This window comes from Mandrillus leucophaeus, unplaced genomic scaffold, assembly GCF_000951045.1.
Source record: "Mandrillus leucophaeus isolate KB7577 unplaced genomic scaffold, Mleu.le_1.0 Scaffold71, whole genome shotgun sequence".
Lineage (NCBI taxonomy): Eukaryota > Metazoa > Chordata > Mammalia > Primates > Cercopithecidae > Mandrillus > Mandrillus leucophaeus.
In genome coordinates, this window is record NW_012107697.1 from 2774662 (window position 1) to 2793906 (window position 19245).

The following is a 19245-nucleotide window of genomic DNA, read 5'->3' on the forward strand; positions in this document are numbered from 1 at the left end:
TAGCTGGGATTACAGGCACGCACCACCACACCTGGCTAATTGTTTTGTGTTTTTAGTGGAGATGGGGTTTCGCCACGTTGGCCAGGCTGGTCTCAAACTCCTGACCTCAAGTGATCCTCCCGCCTCGGCCTCCCAAAGTGCTGAGATTACAGGTGTGAGCTACTGTGCCGGGCCAGCATTTCCTTTTCAATGAGCCTCTCCTGTATATCATCCCCTTTGTTTTCCACAAGAACCCTATGTGGTGGGAATATTATTTTCTCTATGGTATAGATGAAGATACTGAGGTTCAGGGAGTTTAGGTGATTTACCCCAAGGGAGTGTCCCAGCTGGGATGAGACCTGGGCTCCTTTCTCTCAGGGCTTTTTCTATGGCACCAAACTGTCTTTCTTCACCTGCCTCGGTTGTCCTCACCCTGAGATCTGCCTTCTTGCCCCACCTGCACTCCTTCCCTTTGCCCCAGCTGACTCACAGACCTGGGAGAATCCCCTTCTCCGACCCACCTGTGCAGGTGTAGGTGCACGCCGGCCCCTGCAATGTAAACCTCCTGGACCATGGCGGGGCTTCAAGGCTATCCTTTGGCTGGCCCTGACCTTCCGGGATCCTGGGGTAGAGGAGGCTGGGAAGGTGCATGCCGAGGGCACCAGGGAGATGTCAGAGTCAGTTACTATGTTGCGGACTATTCACGCTACCTCGGGGGCTTGGGTGTCACACTGCATTAAGTGGGCACTCAGGGCTTACCCCCTCTAGCTAAGAGATTCAGCCCCACTTTCCCTTCCCCCTGCTTGAGACCACTCAGAAGCATTCTCTATCCCTGGGGATGCAGTCAGGGCCTCCCGGATGCCCAGCCTTTGGGAGCTGCCACTCCAAAGAGATGAGTGTTCAATGTTGGGGGCGGGGGTGGGATGCCTTTTCCCTCGACAGTTTCATCTGGCCTCCCCGGGGGACCCGGCTCCTATTTCATGGTTTAGTGGGGAAGAGTCCAAGCCTTGAGGACCCCTGTACGTGGGCTCAGCTCAAAGGTGGTGCTCAGCAGAAGCCCGGATGCAAGGGTGGGCTGCAATGGGGAGAACCTCAGACCTTGCTTCTGAAAGAAGACCCTCCTAGGCCTGCAGGGAGACCTGGCAGCCAATTCCTACCACGGTGGGCCCCACACCACCTTGCTCATCTCCTGTTTTGTCTCTGCGACTCTTCCCATTTCCTCCGTACACAGCATCAAGTTGAGGCTGGAGGTTGGGGTGGCAAAGGGAGGGCAAAAAGGACCCATGTTCATACCCCTGAGGGAAGGGGTTTTGGGCTCTGTGGGGTGCCCAGCGTGCAGAGTGAAGGGTGGGAGCAGAGAGCATGAGCCGGGCACAAGCTGAGCCCCAGAGTGCAAGGGCCAGAGCTGCCCCACAGGGTCTGCCCAGCGCCCTCCCTTCTAGCTCTATTGCTCTGGACCTCACGGTTGCCCACCAGGACACAGGTCTCCCCAGTGCCCCCACCTCCCATCTTACACCCTGGCCCCCACAGCATCCACCAGGCTGCCGACACCCTAGAACGCTGTCCAGGTCTCCTCCTTGCTCCAGACCCTTCACTAGCTCCCTGTTGCTGACAGAACGACATCTGAACATTTGAGCACAGCACTCGCTGCCTGTCTGGCGTCATGTTCCCTGTGTTCCTGTGCAGCCCACCTCTCCCTCCTCCCCACACGAGGGCGGTTCTCTGGCCATGAACTTGTGCTGCTGCTGATGTACCATGCTCCCTTGGTTCTTGAGACCTTGGCCTGTGCTGACCCCTCTGCTGGGATTGGCTGTACCCCTTGGCCACTGAGAGAGATTCCACGCATTCTTTGTCTCTCCTCTGAGATCCACCTCCACTGAGAAGTCTCCCAGGCTTCTGCTGCACTGAGCTGGCCCCACAGTTAGGCACATCTCTTTGTTTTAACAATTAACTGCTTGTGGTTTGGCTTTTTCTGTTGATGTTTCTCTCTGACCCTTGATAGTGAGCCACTGAGAGTGGAAGCCATGTCTTAACCACCCCGGCACTCAGCAGTACAGCAGTAGCACTGTACTTGGCCTGCCCTGTGGATATTTAAATGTTTGGAAAATACATTTTTTAAAATTATTCTTTCTTTCTTTCTTCCTCCCTCCCTCCCTCCCTCCCTCCCTCCTTTCCTTCCTTCCTTCCTTCCTTCCTTCCTTCCTTCCTTCCTTCCTTCTCTCTCCCTCTCTCTTTTTTTCTTTTGTAAAGACAGGGTCTTTCGATTTTGCCCAGGCAAGTCTTGAACTCCTGGCCTCAAGTGATCCTCCTTCCTCAGCCACTGTGTGAGCCACCACACCTGGCCAGAAAATGCTTGAATTCACAAACTCAATAATGACTGAAGTCATTGGAGAGGTACTTGAGGAGCTCTTCCCATCCCCCTGGTCCTTCCCCAATGTTCCTGACACCTCCCCATGGGACGTGGGAGACAGGTCTCACAGCACACAATCCAGGCTGCCCTTAAAAGGGCTTGGAAACCAGATTCAGGTGCCCAGAAGAGAGCAGTATCTCCAAAGTGCTACTAGTTCTGCCCTTAGTCCTGTCTGCATCTTTCTCTGATATCCCTGTGGATAGCATGCTATCCAAATTTCTGACATTTAAGCCGAATCCAGCCTCAGAGCCAGCTCACTAAGCCCCAGTCTGAGGAACTGCATTCTCTGTGACATCATCCTCCTCGACTGGCTCTCAAACTAGGTCAGGGCCTGCTGGCAGGAGCCGGCCAGCACTGATTGCCCAGCAGCCTGCCATGCGGTTGCAGCTTCTGGGTAGACAGAGCAGCGGGGCTGCTGAAGTTGACGGGGAGGTAACTGGGGGTGGGGCAGGGCAGGAGAAAGTCTAACACTGAGGCCAGAGCAGGTAGACATGTCTTCCTTACCTCCCTTACTCCCATGAGTTAATTATTAGTAGCTCATCAGTCATTCGTCCTTTCACTTGCTTATTCCACAGACAGGTGTTGGGTGCGTGCCTTGCGTTAGGCGCTGTACTAGGTGCTGCAGTAGGAAGAAGAGATCTTTGTCCAGAGAGGGAGAAAGACATGATGAATCACAAGTGGATGAGCCAGAGGATTCTCGGTATGTCCCAGGTTCTCTGGGCTGCCGAGGGGAGGAAACAATGGAGAGGATGTATGGAGGTCAGAAGGCAGCCACGTCCTGAAGACCAGGTGCACACACATATGCAGGACCAGGCCTCGAAGCCCGCTTTTTCCACCATGCCCCACTCACCAGTATGTGCTCTGGACCCTATCTCAAAACCAGATTTCAGAGACCTCCTCCCACCTCCACTGCCACCACTCTGGCCCCAGCCTCCTTCTTCTGTCTGGTGACTGCAGTAGCCTTTCCACAGAGCTTCCTGCTTCTACTCTTATGCATTTGCAGTGTATTCTCTGTATGACAGTGAGAATGATCTGGTTTTAAATATGTATTTTATTTTTAGTAGGTAATACATGCCTTTTATAGAAAATAAAATGATTTTTTAAAACTCCAAATAATCAGAAACAGATCATGTCACTCTTCTATTTAGGATCTACCCAGGTTTCTCACCTGCTTAGAACATAAACCAAATCTCCTGCCTGGTCTGCAAAGCTGCACTGTCCTGGGTTCGTCTGCCTTTCTGACCTTGCCTTGCACCACTTGCCCCGCCCTGGATATGAACCTGTCTCTTCCTCAAACAGGCCAGTCTCCTTCTCATCTTCTATGGCCTTGCATGTGCTGCTCCTGCTGCCTGGAATGCTCTTCCCCAGACCCCCGCTTGGCTGTTACTTCTTGTCAGTCAGAGCTCAGCTTAATGTCATCGCTTCAGGGAGGCCTTCCCTGATGAATAATCTAAAGTGGTCACCAGACACTCTATCCTATCACTGCATTTGTAAAAATAGCTTTATTGAGGTATAACTGACACACAGTAAACAGACGTATAACACTCCATTGGAGACATTTTGAAATATGCATATATACCTGTGACCATCACCACGATCAAGATAGCAAGCATAGCCATCACCCCCAAATGTTTCTTCATCCATCTTTGTAATCCCTCTCTTTCTCTCCACCCACCACCCCCCACAACCACTGATCTGCCTTCTGTCACTATAGATTAGTTTGCATTTAATAGAATTTCATATAAATGGAATTGTACAAGATGTCCTCTTTATTTTGGAGGGTCTGGCTTTTTTCACTCGGCACAGTAGAGATTTATCCATGCTGTATGTGTTGATGGTTTATTCCTTTACGTCTCTGAGTAGCGCTCCATTATATGGACATGCCACCGTTTTGTTTATCCACATTCACTAGCTGATGAACATTGGGGTTGTTTCCAGGTTTGGCTGTTATATGTAAGGCTGCATGAACATTTGTGTACAAGTTGGTTCTCTTTGGTAAATACCTAGGGGTGGAAGGGCTGTATTATACTTAACTTTTTTTAAAATTGTGTTTTTTGAGACAGGGTCTCACTCTGTCTCCCAGGCTGGAGTGCAGTGGCGCCATCTCAGCTCACTACAGCCTCCGCCTCCCTGGCTCAAATGATTCTCCTGCCTCAGCCTCCTGAGGGACTATAGGCATGCCCCACCACATCCAGCTAATTTTTGTATTTTTGGTAGAGACAGGATTTCACCATGTTGGCCAGGCTGGTCTCGAACTCCTGACCTCAAGTGATCTGCTTGCCTGGCCTCCCAAAGTTCTGGGATTACAGGTGTGAGTCACCACACCCGGCCCATACTTAACTTTTTAAGAAACTTGCCTGTACTGTTTTCCAAAGTGGTTGTACTATTTTACTTTCCCTCCAGCATCCCTATATGTATGAGAATTCCCATTCCTCCACATGCTTGACAAGAATTGGTATGGTCAGTCTTTTTATCTTTAGCTATTCTAATGGCTATGTAGTGATTGCTCATTGTGGTTTTAATTTGCATTTCCCTAATGACTAATAATGTTAAGGATCTTTTCATTTGCTTCTTTGCCATTTGTATATCTTCTTTAGTGAAATGTCTCTTTAAATATCTTGCCTGCCTGTGTGAAACTGTTTGATTTCTTACTATTGAGTTGTAGGACATACTTTTAATATTCTAGGTACGAGTCTTTGATCAGATATGTGATTTGCAAATATTTTCTTCAGTCTCTGGTGTGTCTTTTCATTCTCTTAATAGTGTCTTTCAAAGAAACGAAGTTCTTAATTTTCTTGAAGTCTAATTTATCAATTTCTTCCTCTATAGATTGTGCTTTGGTGTTGTATCTGAAAAATCTTTGCCTAACTCATGGTCATGAAGATTTTCTTCTAGAATTTATATAGTTTTAGTTTCAGGATTTACATTTACATATATGATCCATTTTGAATTAACTTTTGTATTTTGCATTTATTGCACAAAACAGTTTTGCATTATGAATATATGGTATGCTATACGGATAGTTCTTTTTTGCATATGATGGCCAATTATTCCAGCACCATTTGTTGAAAGGTTGTCCTTTCTTTACTACATTGCCTTTGTACCTTTGTAAACAGCAATTGACCAGACAGGTATGAGCCTATTTCTGGTCTTTCTATTCTGTTCCATGAACCTGTCTGTCTGTCTTGATGCCAATACCATAATACTGTAGTTACTGTAGCTTTCTAATAAGCCTTGAAGTCAGGTAGTATGAGTCCTCTAACTTTGTTCTTTTTCACAGTTGTTTTGGTACCTCTAGGTTTTTTGGATTTCCGTATGAAGTTTAGAATCAGACTGTCAATTTCAATTAAAAATCCTGCTGGGATTTTGCTTTGGGATTGCATTGAATTTGTAGATCAATTTGGATGAAATTGATGTTCTCACAATATTGAGTCTTTTGATCCATTAACACAGTATATCTCTGTTTTTATTTCGGTTTTCTTTAATTTCTGCAATATTTTGTAATTTTCAGTGTACCTGTTTTGCACATCTTTGGTCAGATTTATCCCTAAGTATTTCATACTTCATGATGCTATTGTAAAAGATATTTTTTAAAGTTTCAATTTTCAAGTGGTTGGTGATGAAATACAATTGATAGGTGTATTACTGGGCCTGTATCCTGCAACCTTGCTACACTTGCTTATTAGTTTTGTGGATTCTATTTGATTTTCTTTAGTTTCCTTTTTTTTTTGTAGCCCCACTGCCACCCACTATTGGATTTTCTACACAGATTCTCCTGCCAACTGTCAATGAAGATAATTTTACTTCTTTCTTTCTAATCTGGATACCTTTGATTTCTTTTTATTGCCTTATTGCACTGGCTAAAATCTCTAGCACATTGTTAAATAGAAGTGGTGAGAGCAGATATCCTTGCCTTGTTCCTGATCTTAGGGGGAAAGCAGTCAGTCTTTCACCATTAGATATGATGTTAACTGTACTTTAAAAGGACATAGATGCTTTTTATTGGTTTGAGGGAATTTCTTTCTATTCCTAGTGTGCTCAGAGGTTTTTTTTTTTTTTTTTTTTAAATCAGAAATAGATGTTGGATTTTGTCAAATGCTGTTTCTGCATCTATTGAGGTGATAATATGGTTTTTCTTTTGTAATCTATTAAAATGGCAAGTTATGTTATGAACTTTTTTAAAGAGATGGGTCTTACTGTGGTGCCTGGGCTGGAGTGCAGTGGCTATTCACAGGCACAGTCATAGTGCATTACAGCCCTAAACTCCTGGACTTGAGTGATCCTCCTGTTTCAGCCTGCTGAGCAGCTGGTATTACAGGCATGCAACACCACACCCAGTTAAATGATTGATTTTTGAATGTTAAATCAATTTTGCAGTCCTGAGATATACCCTATTTGGTTATGATGTATTATCTTTTTATATGTTGTTGAGTTGTATTTGATAAAATTTGGTTTAGAACTTTCACATCTACGTTTATAAGGGATATCAGTCCATCATCTTCTTGCATCCTTTGTCTGGTTTTGTGTCAGAGTAATGTTGGTCTCATAAAATGAGTTTTTAAGTAGTTCCTCCTCTTTAATTTTCTAGAAGTGTTTGTGTAGATTTGGTATTATTTCTTCCTCAAATGTTTGTTAGAATTCACTAGTGAAACCATCTGAGTCTGAGGTTTTCTTCATGGGAAGATTTTAAGCTACAATTTCAATTTGTTTAATAGATATAGGACAATTCAGCTTATTTTTTTCTTCTTGAGTGAACTTTGGCAGTTTACCATCACACTATTTTAAATTATTTGCACAGCCCTTTGTATTATCTGACAAATTCTTGTTTTCTTAATTAATTACTTTTTATGTGTTGCTCTCCTACAAGATTGAATTCCAGAAGAACAGAGACTGTCAGGTTCATCTTTGCATCTAGCACAGAGTATGAGCTCAATGTATAATTGTGGAGTGAATAGAGGCTATTTTAATCTTTCTGAGAATACAGAAACGTGGATGTTCTCAGGTTATGCCTGTGAAAGCTGAGGCTTCGAGAGAGAGGTTAAGTAAATTGCCCAGTACCGGATGACCTATGAAGTGGGTCAAACCCATGATCTTGCTTGTACATGGTTTTCCCTCTTGTTAAGTATTTACTTGGTAGCAAAGTATGAGAGTGATGGCTGCAGAGAAACTAGAAAGGGCTCTCAAGCTTTAGTGTGCATGAGGCTTACTTGGAGCATTTATTAAATGGGCCAGGAATCTGTATCTTTGACATGGCCCCTAGAAGAGTTTGATGTACATCATCAAGAGACCACACTTTAGGAAGCTCTGACCCAGCCTATGCAAAATGCAGGGGAAGGGAAAATGCCCCTCTGTTCAGAGAGGGAATGGACATGGTATGGATGGGCCTAGGGTCACTGTAGGGGGTGGCTATGAATTCAGGACCTCAGCCTGAGGTGGGGCATTAGAAGACATGTGCAAACAAGCCCCAAGGGCACTAAATCAGCCCCAGGAAGTTCTTTTTCAGGGTCAGTGGCTTATGAACCAATTCCTTTCCCCTATACCCCTGTTTCTCAAGTGGCTGGAGGTAACGCCAGTGCAGTTTCTCTGCTTTTAATAAAAGAATAAACTGTAGGGGTCTTTCAATCTGTCTCTGGTTAAGCTTTCAGAAACCTCACTGCCCCATCTAGTCCCATTCCTCACTTCTTATCTGACTCCATGGGGAGGTGGGACCAAGATTGAAAGAAGGAAGGCAGGGAAACAGAAAAGTCCTGGGCTACTTACTAGGGGAAGGTGTAATTAGTAGCTGTCTCTCTTAGGGGCTGGGGGACAGCAGCCCTCTTGCCATATTCAGTTGATGGGGGAGTGGGTAGATGAAGAGACTCTGGGCCCTGGGAACTGTGCATAGGTCTCCTCACCTCCAGAAGTTTGTCCTGCTCACCCTCAGCCTGTGTGAATCAGTGAAGGAGTTGGGCTCCACATAGGAGGAAGGGCGAGGGCTGGGGGAGATGCTTGGATAAGGGGATAGGTACACCACCCGCACACCCTCATGTGCTCCACCCTCAGGAGGTTTCTTTTCTGGAAGCCTAACCAAAGAGAGCTCCCCAGGGCCTCCGTACAGGACATTCCAAAGCCTCCACCAGCTTTCTGCTGCCTGCCCTTCAGTGTCACATTGGCTGAGACTCCTGCTGCGCTAGGGCAGAAGTGGCAGGCAGAGGCAGAGAGGGCTTGTGTCCCAAAGGGCAAGCAGAGAGGGAGGGCAGGAGGGAGGACACAGAGGAGGAACGGCAGAGGGCAGGCCTCTGAACTGGGTGCTAAGGTGCTCCACTGTGGAAGGTGGGAGTGGGACACCCTCCTGGAGGCAGTTGACATAATGCCTGGCTTGGTTGTCAGTTGGCCTGGAAGCTAATAGAGTAATTTGCCTGCCATCACCACATTGGCTGGGAGAAGTGGAAGGGCACTTGTCCCCTGGGGTAGTCTCTGCCATCCTGTGTTGGCACTGGGCTGGACAGATGTCATCGCCTTCATGTGGGAAAAGGCAGCCCGCCCTGGGTAGAGGAGCCGCTGTCTTTGTGGCCTAGTCTCAGCAATTAGGGTTGGAGGGAGGGGTCCTGGTTAGCTCCCAAACAGCAGGGATGGCAGAGCACTTGTGCTTGGCGTCAAAGAGGATCCAGACAAAGTCCCATTAGAAGATGCTATTTGGGTGGTGTTTTGATTAGATATTTGTGTTTATTTTCTATGCCTGAGTAAGGAATGACCACAAACACAGCAGCTTAAAATGACATCCATTTTATCGCCTCACAGCTTCTGTGGGTCAGGAGTCCAAGCTCAGGTGACCAGGGTTCTTGCTTAGGATCTCCTAGAGCTGCTGTTCAGGTGTCGGCTGGTCTGTACTCCTCTCTGGAGCTTGGGATCCTCTTTCAATCTCATGTGGTTGTTGGCAATATTCAGTTTCTTGTGGTCGTAGGAATGAGGTCCCATTCTCTTGCTGGCTGTCATCCCATCTCTCTTGACTTCTAGAAGCTTCCTCAGAGTTTCCCACCATGTAGCTCTCGCAGGCTCTCTCACCTGACAGCTCACTTCTTCAAGGCCGCCAGGAGACTCTGTCTCTCTCCATTCAGGAAGGGTCAGTTCCTCTTTTAAGAGCTTTCGTCTGTTTAAGCCAGGCCCACCCAAGATAATCTTCCTTTTAAGTGACTCAAAATAAACTGATCTGAGACCTTAATTACCTCACCCCTTCATACTCACAAGGCCCACCCACACAGCAAAAAAGAGGATTGTGGTAGAGCATCTACACAAGGAGGCAGGAATCCTGAAGCCATCTTAGAATTCTGCCTATCACAATATTCAACTTCATTCATTCACTCATTCATTCATTTATTTTGAAAGAGAAAAGGGGAGAGAGAGAAAATAGACTACTCTGGAGAGTATGAGAGAGAGAGATAGAAAGGAAGAGAGAGAGAGACAGACAGACAGAGAGAGAGAGAGAGAGAGAGAGAGAGAATGTGTTTGGGTGTTTAAAGATGAAAAGGAGTGGTAGGTACTTGCTCCTTGTTAGCAGAACAGAAGAGCTGTAAAGAGTCCACCTGCAATTCTGTGCCTCTCTGCTCTCCCCTTCCTTGCTTATAATGAAAACAGTTGATAATTCAGAATTTTTATTATAAACTGTTGCATGGATAGGAACCAAAAAGAGCATTTGCTGTATGTGCTCATTTCTTACAGGGAATTGATGGGAACCAAATCTACCAATGACTATTGCTGTTGGCCATCTGCTGGGACATGCAAATAGCTTATAGAACCAGAGAATCACAGACTCTTAGAACCAGAAAGGGCTCTGGGGATCTTGTAATCCAACCCAGTCATTGCACAGATGATGGAACTGAGGCCCAGAGAGGAGATGTGAGTTGTGCAAGGTCACACAGCTAGCGGGCAGCAAGTTTTACTGGGAACAAATCAATGCCTACTCATTCAGCAAGCAGGTCTTGGGTGAGGATTAGGAGGGGGCACATGTGTACTAGGCCAGCTCATGTACTTTCCACTACAACAGTTTGCCTCATTACACAGTCTCTGCTTCTCTAATGGGACTGGCTTCATAGAATTCTTAATGTGTAAAATATTAATCAGCATTTGCCTTCCTTGTCCTCTTGGCCATGGGGAGTAGACAGAGGGGGCTGCAGCCTGAGCACAGATGGGGTGGCAGCAGGAGGAGGGGGCTCTGCAGCCTGTGGAATGGCAATGTTTGTGCGTGCGTGTGTGTGTGCGTGTGTGTGTGTATCCAACTGAGATTAAGCCCTGAAAGCAGGACTCAACATTGCCTCCTCCCCCATGCAATCACATCCTGCCTATGACTGTGTCACCTCCATCCCTCCAGCAGCCTTTATCAGTATCACAGATGCTGATTCACAAGATGCAGGTTGTGATGGAAGGTGATTAATGATGGCAGCTATAGTCTCTCTTACTCTCCCAGCCTCCCTGACCTTGTTCTTCCCCTCCTCTTTCCACTTCCCCTGTCTCCATCATCCTATAAGAAAAGAGATAAACATTCAAGACATGAGGGGAGTTGGGTCTTCCTGGAGCAGCTGCTATGAGCCAGGCACTGTGCCAGGCTCTTTTGTTTGTTCTCCTTTAACAATGGACATAGAGAGATGCTGTGGGATGTCATGGGATGGGAGGAAGGCAGTGTTCTTCCTGTGTCTCCATAGAGGGCAGTGGCAGGCTGATTTCCAGCAGACAGGTTTGCCATCCTTTGGCACACATGTTGTTCATGTTGGTTCTGATGTGTATGTTGTCAGAGTGCCAGGCTTCAGAGTTATACATGGACTTGCCCTCTGAAGCTGGGCACGCTGACAACGTGCAAATCAGAACCAACAGGAACAGCATGTGCCAAAGGATGAGACTGTCAGGAACCCTAGCAATCATTCACTTTACTAGTAGGATGAGATGGAGGCCCAGAGGAAACTTGACTTGCTCAAGGTCGTGCAAAGCTGGCCTCTCCTGATTCCCATTCTAGAGGCCAGTCTCATATCCAGCTTCCATTTCTCCTGCTGCACTTTTACTCTACTCTGGAAGCAGGCCATGGTCACTGAGCATCTCAGAGATGTGGGGGTGGTAAGGGCACAAGTCTTTAGTGAAGGAGATTTAAGCCACAAGGACAGCCTCTCCCAATACCATCTCTGAGCAGCTTTGCCCAGTTTCCTCTCTAAGTGATGGGCCTTGTTGTCATCATGACTGGAATGGACTGCTACCCTACTGACTGGGTCAGGGATGTGGCAGAGCCTCTGACACCGAGGCGACCTCTATATGATGGGCTGTTTCCTCTGTCCCTTTCATTGTGTCCATGTGTGCCCATGTATGTGCGGTGGGGTGGGCTGCAGAGTGTGTATGGCTGAATTACTAGTATACATGCAAAACTCCAAGCTCAATTTCTGATTTGTAAGATATGACAGTGGGATCTTCCCTTCCCCTTATATTTTTGAGACGTCCAAGAAATCATGTAAATGAGTGACAGACTCTAACTCAGGAGGACCCACGGGTGCTTTTTCCTGCCTCTGTCGGCTTCCTGTGGATCAAGCTGGAAAGCTGGGGAAGAGGGCAGAGCCCAGCTTCTGTCATCCTGCCATCTGTTGCTTGGTCCTTCAGTGAGTTTGGTTGAAGGAGAAATTAGGTCAGAGGAGATAGGTCCGGGAACCCAGATTTGGCAGATGTGAGAATGTGGGCTAAGGTCCATGGGCTCTGTTTTCTTGAGGCATATTGGATTGGGTAGCAGAGTCAAGCAGTATTGCTCTCCTTTGGAGAAACCAGTCAGCTCAGTGAATTCAGCACCCTGGACAGAGCCCAAGAAGGCAGGGAGACTCTTCATGCCCTTTGGTGCCCCCACCAGGCTGCAGGCCTGGTGGTCATGGGTGCCAAGGCCCAGAGTTCCCAGGTGTGGGCCCCCAGACTACAGAGAGTATTGGGCTTTCAAGACTAGACTCTCAGAAGACTTGGCTGGCTAGGACTGGTCTGCAGGCAGGAGGGGGTATTAGGGGTTGGTCTGTTCCTTTGAGGAAGACTCATGGACTTGATGCCGGGGCTGAAATGGCTGGTCCTGGGTCTGGGAAAGTCAGTGCACAAGCACAGAAGTCTTCTGCCTGTTTGACTATCCCCCTGGGAGCTCCTTGAGGACAGGAACCCAGTAGATCTCACTGCTGTTCCCCGCACAACTAGCAGATGGCCTGGCCGGGGGCAGGTGCTCTTCAATGACTAATTGCTGACTGAATGTTGAGGAAACAGGCCACAGAGAGTGAAGTTTGGATGGAGCTGGATGGGGACAAAGCCAGGCCCTTTGACGGGCCCCCATTGAGAGATATCCCCCCATTCCTTTTCTCCTGTCCTCACCAGCAAAGTCCTTCCCCACCCAGCCCAGTTTTCTCAGTGCACTTCACTCCCCCGTGCCATGAATGGCCCCCTTTTGACATTTGCCCATCTCTGCCCTTGCCTTCAATGCTTTCTCCAAGGCCATCGCCCCACCCCTTCCTCACACTACCGTGAGCCATCTGTCTCCTAAACGTCCGGGTGCTGACTCTTTGACCCCTTAGAACTAATAGGGATTTTGTCTTTGTTCCACAATGGGGATGCCGTAGTTAAAATGGTCTTCTAAAAATTTAATAATATATTTGATTTAACCCAATGTATCCAAAATAGTGTCATTTCAATGTGTGTTCAATATGAAAAATGTATTAGTGAGCCAGTTTACATTATTCTTCTCAGAATCCATGGTGTATTTGCTACTTGCAGCCTATCTCATTTCACAGTGCTCCAGGAGCCCCAGGTAGGGTGGAGGGCATGTTTAAATAGCTTTTGGCTCTGAGAACTTGCCATCTGAGTGCGTGGCACACAAAGGGTCACCCCTGGCCTCTTTTCTGGGTATCAACAGGTTAGAAAGCCCCAAGAGGCAGAATCTTGGGTTCCTGCTTCATCTTTGCTGTTCCTCAGTCTGTAGCCATCCGCTGGGACTGGTCCTCATTGCTTCTATCACCTGCTCCTGAGAAGGGGATGGGGGATCATTTCTGCTTCCTCTCTGTAGCACCAGAAGGCTCTAACCTGCTATCTCAGGGTTCCCACAAATAGAAGGTGCTATATTTTCTTTTGCATAAAAGATTTTAGCCTATATGGCCCCCCCTTCTACTTGCATCACCCTTTCCTCCTCCCATACCACCCCCCTCCACAAGCTGTCCTAGAATATCGAGATGCTCTCATTCTAATTGCAACTGTGCACCCACTGATGGAACAGGTACCCTGAGTGGTACTGAGCTCTCCATTACTGGAGGTGACCAAAGTTAATACACTCTTGTAGCTGGCCTGACACAAAGAGGAATCCTGCAAGGATGAGAAGTTGAGCATGAGAACTTGAGGAAGTCACTTCCCACCTTGAGATTCCATGAGTCCTTCAAGTACCTAGTGTGGAGGTAGACAATGGGAGAGATTTTGGAGAGAATTAAAGCACAGTCTCTGGCCTCAGAGTACATGCAGTTCAGTTGGGGAGATAAAACAAACGTGTAAGAGATCCCTAGAAAAATCTGGGGCTGGCACAATTGCCCTAGGACCCAAGGAGAAACCCGGACAGTGGGAGGGCATGGGAACCCTGGAAATAACACAGAGTGGAGGCGAAAATGAGTCGTACCCCTCCTTCCTCATAGAGTTGAATCTGGCCTCCCCAGACACTTCCCAGTGCCCAGGCTGCTGCCTTGGGTCACCCAGAACAGAATCTACACATTACATCTGCAATGGGCTGCCCCACTGCTTGCCACTGCCTCTTCCCACTGTAGGGTGAAGACTCCCCATTGTTTGCTAAGCTCTTCTTATGAGGCTGGCAGCACAGTGTGGGTTTTGGAGCATGTGTTCCGGAGCCAGATCTCCCAGATTTGAATCTTGACTGCACAACTTCCTAGCAGGATGACCTTGAGCAAGTTATTTCAGCTTGCTGTGCTTCAGCCTCTCATCCCCCCAAGTGGGCTGATAATGGTGCCTTCCTCACAAGGGTAGAGTGAGTTAATAGTTGTGCTGGGGACTTGAAAGAATGCTCAGGATACAGAGTCACGTGTTTGTAAAATTAAATACAGGACATGACTTTAGCTTCTTCCCCCACATGCTTTCATTGTTCTGCAGAGGTGCTGGGGATGTCAGTGCCTCCTTTATGGTGGGAGAGCCGGGACTGAGTGTGGAACTTCAGAGGCACGAGGCCTTGACCTTGCTCCTTCTGGCCAATATTCTAGCAGTGCAGCCCCACCCAAGATTCCCATGTTTAGATGATAGTGGCCTCATCATGTTCTTACCGCGTCTCAGGCTGGCTTTCAACCAAACCCTGAGTCTATTTTCCACGTGCAGAGAAACGGGCTCCAGCCCTTCTTGTAACTTGCACAGCCAAACTTTTTTCCCCTGCTTTATTTTTATTTGTTAACCTTTATTTTAGGTTCAGGGGTTATAACAAATGTGCAGATTTGTTGTAGAGGAAAACTTGTGTCATGGGGTCTGTTGTATGGATTATTTCATCACCCAGGTGATAAGCCTGGTACCCCATAGTTCTTTTTTTCTGCTCCTCTCCCTCCTCGCATCCTCCACCCTTAAGGAGACCCTAGTGTGTTTTGTTCCCCTCTATGTGTCCATGAGTTTTCATCATTTAGGAACATGCAGTATTTGCTTTTCTGTTCCCATGTTAGTTTACTAAGGATAATGGCCTCCAGCTCCATCCATGTCCCCGCAAAAGACAAGACCTCATTCTTTTTCATGGTGCAGCCGAACTTCGTAAGAATATAATTGTCCGTTTCCCACTCTCTGCTACTGTGGGACATGTGAACTGCTACCCCAGCCTGTCAAGGTCTTTTTGGGATCCAAGTCCTCCTGTTGGCCATATGGATGGGGTCTTTGTGCCCAGGAGCATCTGAGAGTCTACAGACAGTGGGCCACTGTGCTATCCTGCTGTGCTCACCATGGTCTTAGACAGGGAGAGGGCTCTGGACTGGGGCAGTGCTGAGAGAACAGACTCGGTTTTTGCAGGTCTTCTCTTTGGTCCTAGTGGTCTGGAAACTTCCTTTGCCTTTGCCAGAAAGCTTTACATCACTCACAGATCTTGTTCCAGTGGGGGACAGCCCTCAGAATGTTCTTGTGCCCTTGAGGTCTTTCTGGCAGATGATGACATGGCCCGCCTGCTTGCCACCTTCCCTGTTCCCAGCTGCTGGGCCTCGACTCTGGGCTGATACAAGTCTACCCTCTTCAGTCCCAACCAGCTCCTCTCTTGATCCTCCAGCAGCTTTTGGGGGACTTTGAGCCCTTGGCAGAGAGCCTCCCCAAATTCAGAGGACCATGACCAATCTCATCACTGCCCAACAGGGCAGGCCAGGCATGGTGGGGGTAAAAAGCTCAGCTCTTCTCTTGCTGCTTCCAGGAGGTGGACATTACTGGATCTCCCAGGCCGAGCAGCATTGAGCATGCCCATTGCACCCCTATCTGCTCCTCCAGCCCTCACTTAGCCCAGCCATCTGCAGTGCTAGGTGTGCAACTCAGCCTTCCGCAGGCTGTGGGGCCCGAGGCTGTCAGACGGCAGATTCTCATCCCGCCTTCAGAGGTGTTGAGGAAACATGAGATGCACCACCCACCCACACCATGGTGACATATGTGGCTCTTCCACATGCCAGCCTTGGGATGCTCTAGTCTGGACACCCTGGGTGTGGGTACCGATATAGTGACTTCCCTACCTTCCAAGTGGAAGGATCTGGTGCCTGCAGGGTAGCCAGAAGATAAGCAGGGTGAACTGGAGTTTTTCTTCTGCCGCCAGCTCCAGGATCACAGGCTCAACTTGACCTCAGCAGGGAAGGCAATAGCGGGCTTCTCATGCTCAGCAGGGAGTCTTCCAGCTGCTGAACATCTGCAGGGCCCACCAGATACAGAGCACATTTGTGCACAGCATGTCCTTAAGAAGACCTGGACTTGGCATAGTTGTGGCCAGGGGTGTGAGGCTGAGGGATGAAAGGAATGACCTCTCAAGGCACCTCCTCACATGAGGTGCCCAGCTGGTGCCTGGGCAGATTCAGGCCTGAATCTGTCTTGCTGGGGAGTAGAAAGGTCCTGGACAGGCAGGGACACATGCTTCCCAAGATAGCACATCTGCCATCTGAACACCGTTCTGAGGCAGGTTGACACAGATTTATGCTGATACACAAATCCAATAAACACCACCAGACTCCTCCTTCCAGCAGGCAACCTGCCTGGGAGGCTGAGGGCTCCACTGGGGTGAACTGGGACCCTGAGGCCTCTGTGGAAAGGGCACTTGAAGGATCCAGGTTCCAAGGGTAGCATCAAAAAAGCCGATGTGGCTCCTGCCTTCAGATGTCCTGTGCGTGCTTCCGAGCAGGCCCAGGTCTGGCTGGGTCACCTTTTGCCCTGTCTGCTCGACTGTAGCTCCAGTGTTTGCAAAATGAGGCTCGGCGTTTACAGTCCCTTCCTCTGTGGTCACTCAGTGTCCTGGAGTGATCCCTATCCATTTTCTTGTCCTCTTTTCACCCCACAGAGCCCTCTCAGCTCCTGGATGGGCCGGATAGTGATGACAGAACCATCCCATCCTGTCCCTCTTCTACAGATTGTCCAGGGGCTCCCGCTCTGGAGGGGTGCAGCGAGGGCAGACCCCCTTGCAGGCCCCAAGCTCTGCCCATCGCTGGACGTTCTCTGTTGTGGGCTGGAGGGGTGGGGTGTGAGCAGGCCTCAGAAGTATCTGTCACTCTGCACTCAGCTTGCTGTTGGCGCAGAGAATCTGTCATATCTGTGCTGCACTTCAGTCTTGTCATTTTACAGATAACGTGATGGAGTCCAGAGAGGGAAAGTGACTTGCCTGAGGCCCCAGAGCCGTCACAGAGTGGCAGAAATGGCTCAAAACCCAGGCCTCCTGGGTCTTAGCGTGATAAGCTTGCTGCTGTCCTGGGACGCTGACTGTGCCTTGCTGCGCCGGGAGGGACATAGTTCTGGCAGGGGCTCTCAGGGCAGCTCTGCTTCCCACGAGAACAGGGAAGCAGGCGTCTCACTCTATCCAACCCCCTCCACGCTCCATCCTGACATCACTGGCCTGTGCTCCCTCCTCGTCTCACCCACGGCACCCGAGCTCTGGAGTTGAGCATCTCAGAGAGGTCTTTGGGGAAAGAATGGGCATGCATTGCGAGGGGTGGGAACTCTGGCACCGTGAAGGGCAGGGGTAGAAGCAGTGCCAGGGCATCGGGGCATGGAAGCCCAGCGTGCTCTGCAGAGGCTGCTCCCCCAATTCCCCTCCAGACTCCAGGGCCAAGAGCTTCAGATGCCACAGCTGCTGCCCTGCCGGGTGCCCCTCGCCTGCCACCACTGATTGCAGTATGTGCCGTTCCATTTTTAACAGTCCTGCCCGGCCCCGGCTGCCTGAGCTGATCCAGAGGCGGGCCCTGCTCTTGATTGCGGCACTAAAAATACCAGCGAGGCCTCTGATGAGAGCAGGGGCTTGGTCTCCCCTTTGCCTGCACATCAGCTCTTTGCTGCCTCCCTGCACAGTGGCATGGGGGGACCCTGGAGGAAGGGGCTAGGGGGCAAGGAAGCTCGATTACTCCTATGACCTTTGCAAGCATCTAGATAAAAGGCAGAATGACTATCCCAATACTTGGAGACATAGCATCTGGGGCCTTTCTGAATGTTGGGATTCCCAGGTGTTTTGTGCTGGGTGGACACAGTCTCATGGTGTTTTGAGACTCCATGTGTGTGGTTTCCTGAGTCTGTGCTGGGGAGAGAAAGCTGGAAACTTTTCCAGGCCTCCAAGCTTTTTCCTCTTCCTCACTTCTCATTTCTGGTCAGTGGCCAAAACCTGAGGGTTCTATCTCCCGCATAATCCCTCCCACATACTGTCTCCTTTCCAGTCCTGCTGCCTCCGCCTGGCTCTGACCTCTGCCTGAGCTTTCCCCTAGCTGCTAGGAGCCCCTCCCATCGCCCATACCTGTGCATGTCACCTGCTGCTGTCAGGATGATTTTCTAAAGCCCAGCTCCCATCAGCCACTGCTCCAGTCCAAAACCTAACTCCTTGGCCCAGCATATAAGACCCTCTACGATCTGACCTTGGCAGGTTGCTCTAGTCTGATTTTTTTTCCCTCCCCTCCCCTCCCCTCCTCTTCTCCTTCCTTCTTTCCTTCCTTCCTTCCTTCCTTCCTTCCTTCCTTCCTTCCTTCACAGGGTTTTTCTCTCTCTCTCTTTCTCTCTTCCTTTCTGACAGGGTCTCACTCTGTCACCCCAGCTGAAGTGCCTTAAAACCGATTGAGTGACCTCCCTGGGCCGGTTGGAAACAAGGTATTCTCCCTGAGGGTGTCCAGGCCCTTGCCAAGGTATCTCAGGTTTCCCATCACTGGGCATGGGGGTGCTTCAAGGGAATGGCACCCAGGATCCACCCCTTGTTAGATTAACAACATGTTCACAGAAAGGGGGATGAGTGAATCTTACCAGATGGGGTTCCCTGGTCTGGGGGTAGTTGCTTGTCTGACCCAGGCAGAGTGTTTGGGGAGCTGCTGGACAATATTCAACTATGTAAGCACTCCACTCCCCAGCCCTCCCCTCCCGAAGTGTGAGCACGGACCCTAGAATGCCAGAGCTGCCAAGGTAGCTCCCTCTTGTTGACATATGAGAAAATGAGGCCCAGAGGGGAAAGGGAATCTTTCTTTTCTTTTCTTTCTTTTCTTTCTTTCTTTCTTTTATTTCTCTCCTTCCTTCCTTCCTTCCTTCCTTCCTTCCTTCCTTCCTTCCTTCCTTCCTTCCTTCCTTCCTCCCTCCCTCCCTTCCTCCCTCTCTCTTTCTCTTTCTCTTTCTTTCTCTCTCTCTCTCTCTCTCTCTTTCTCCCTTCCTTC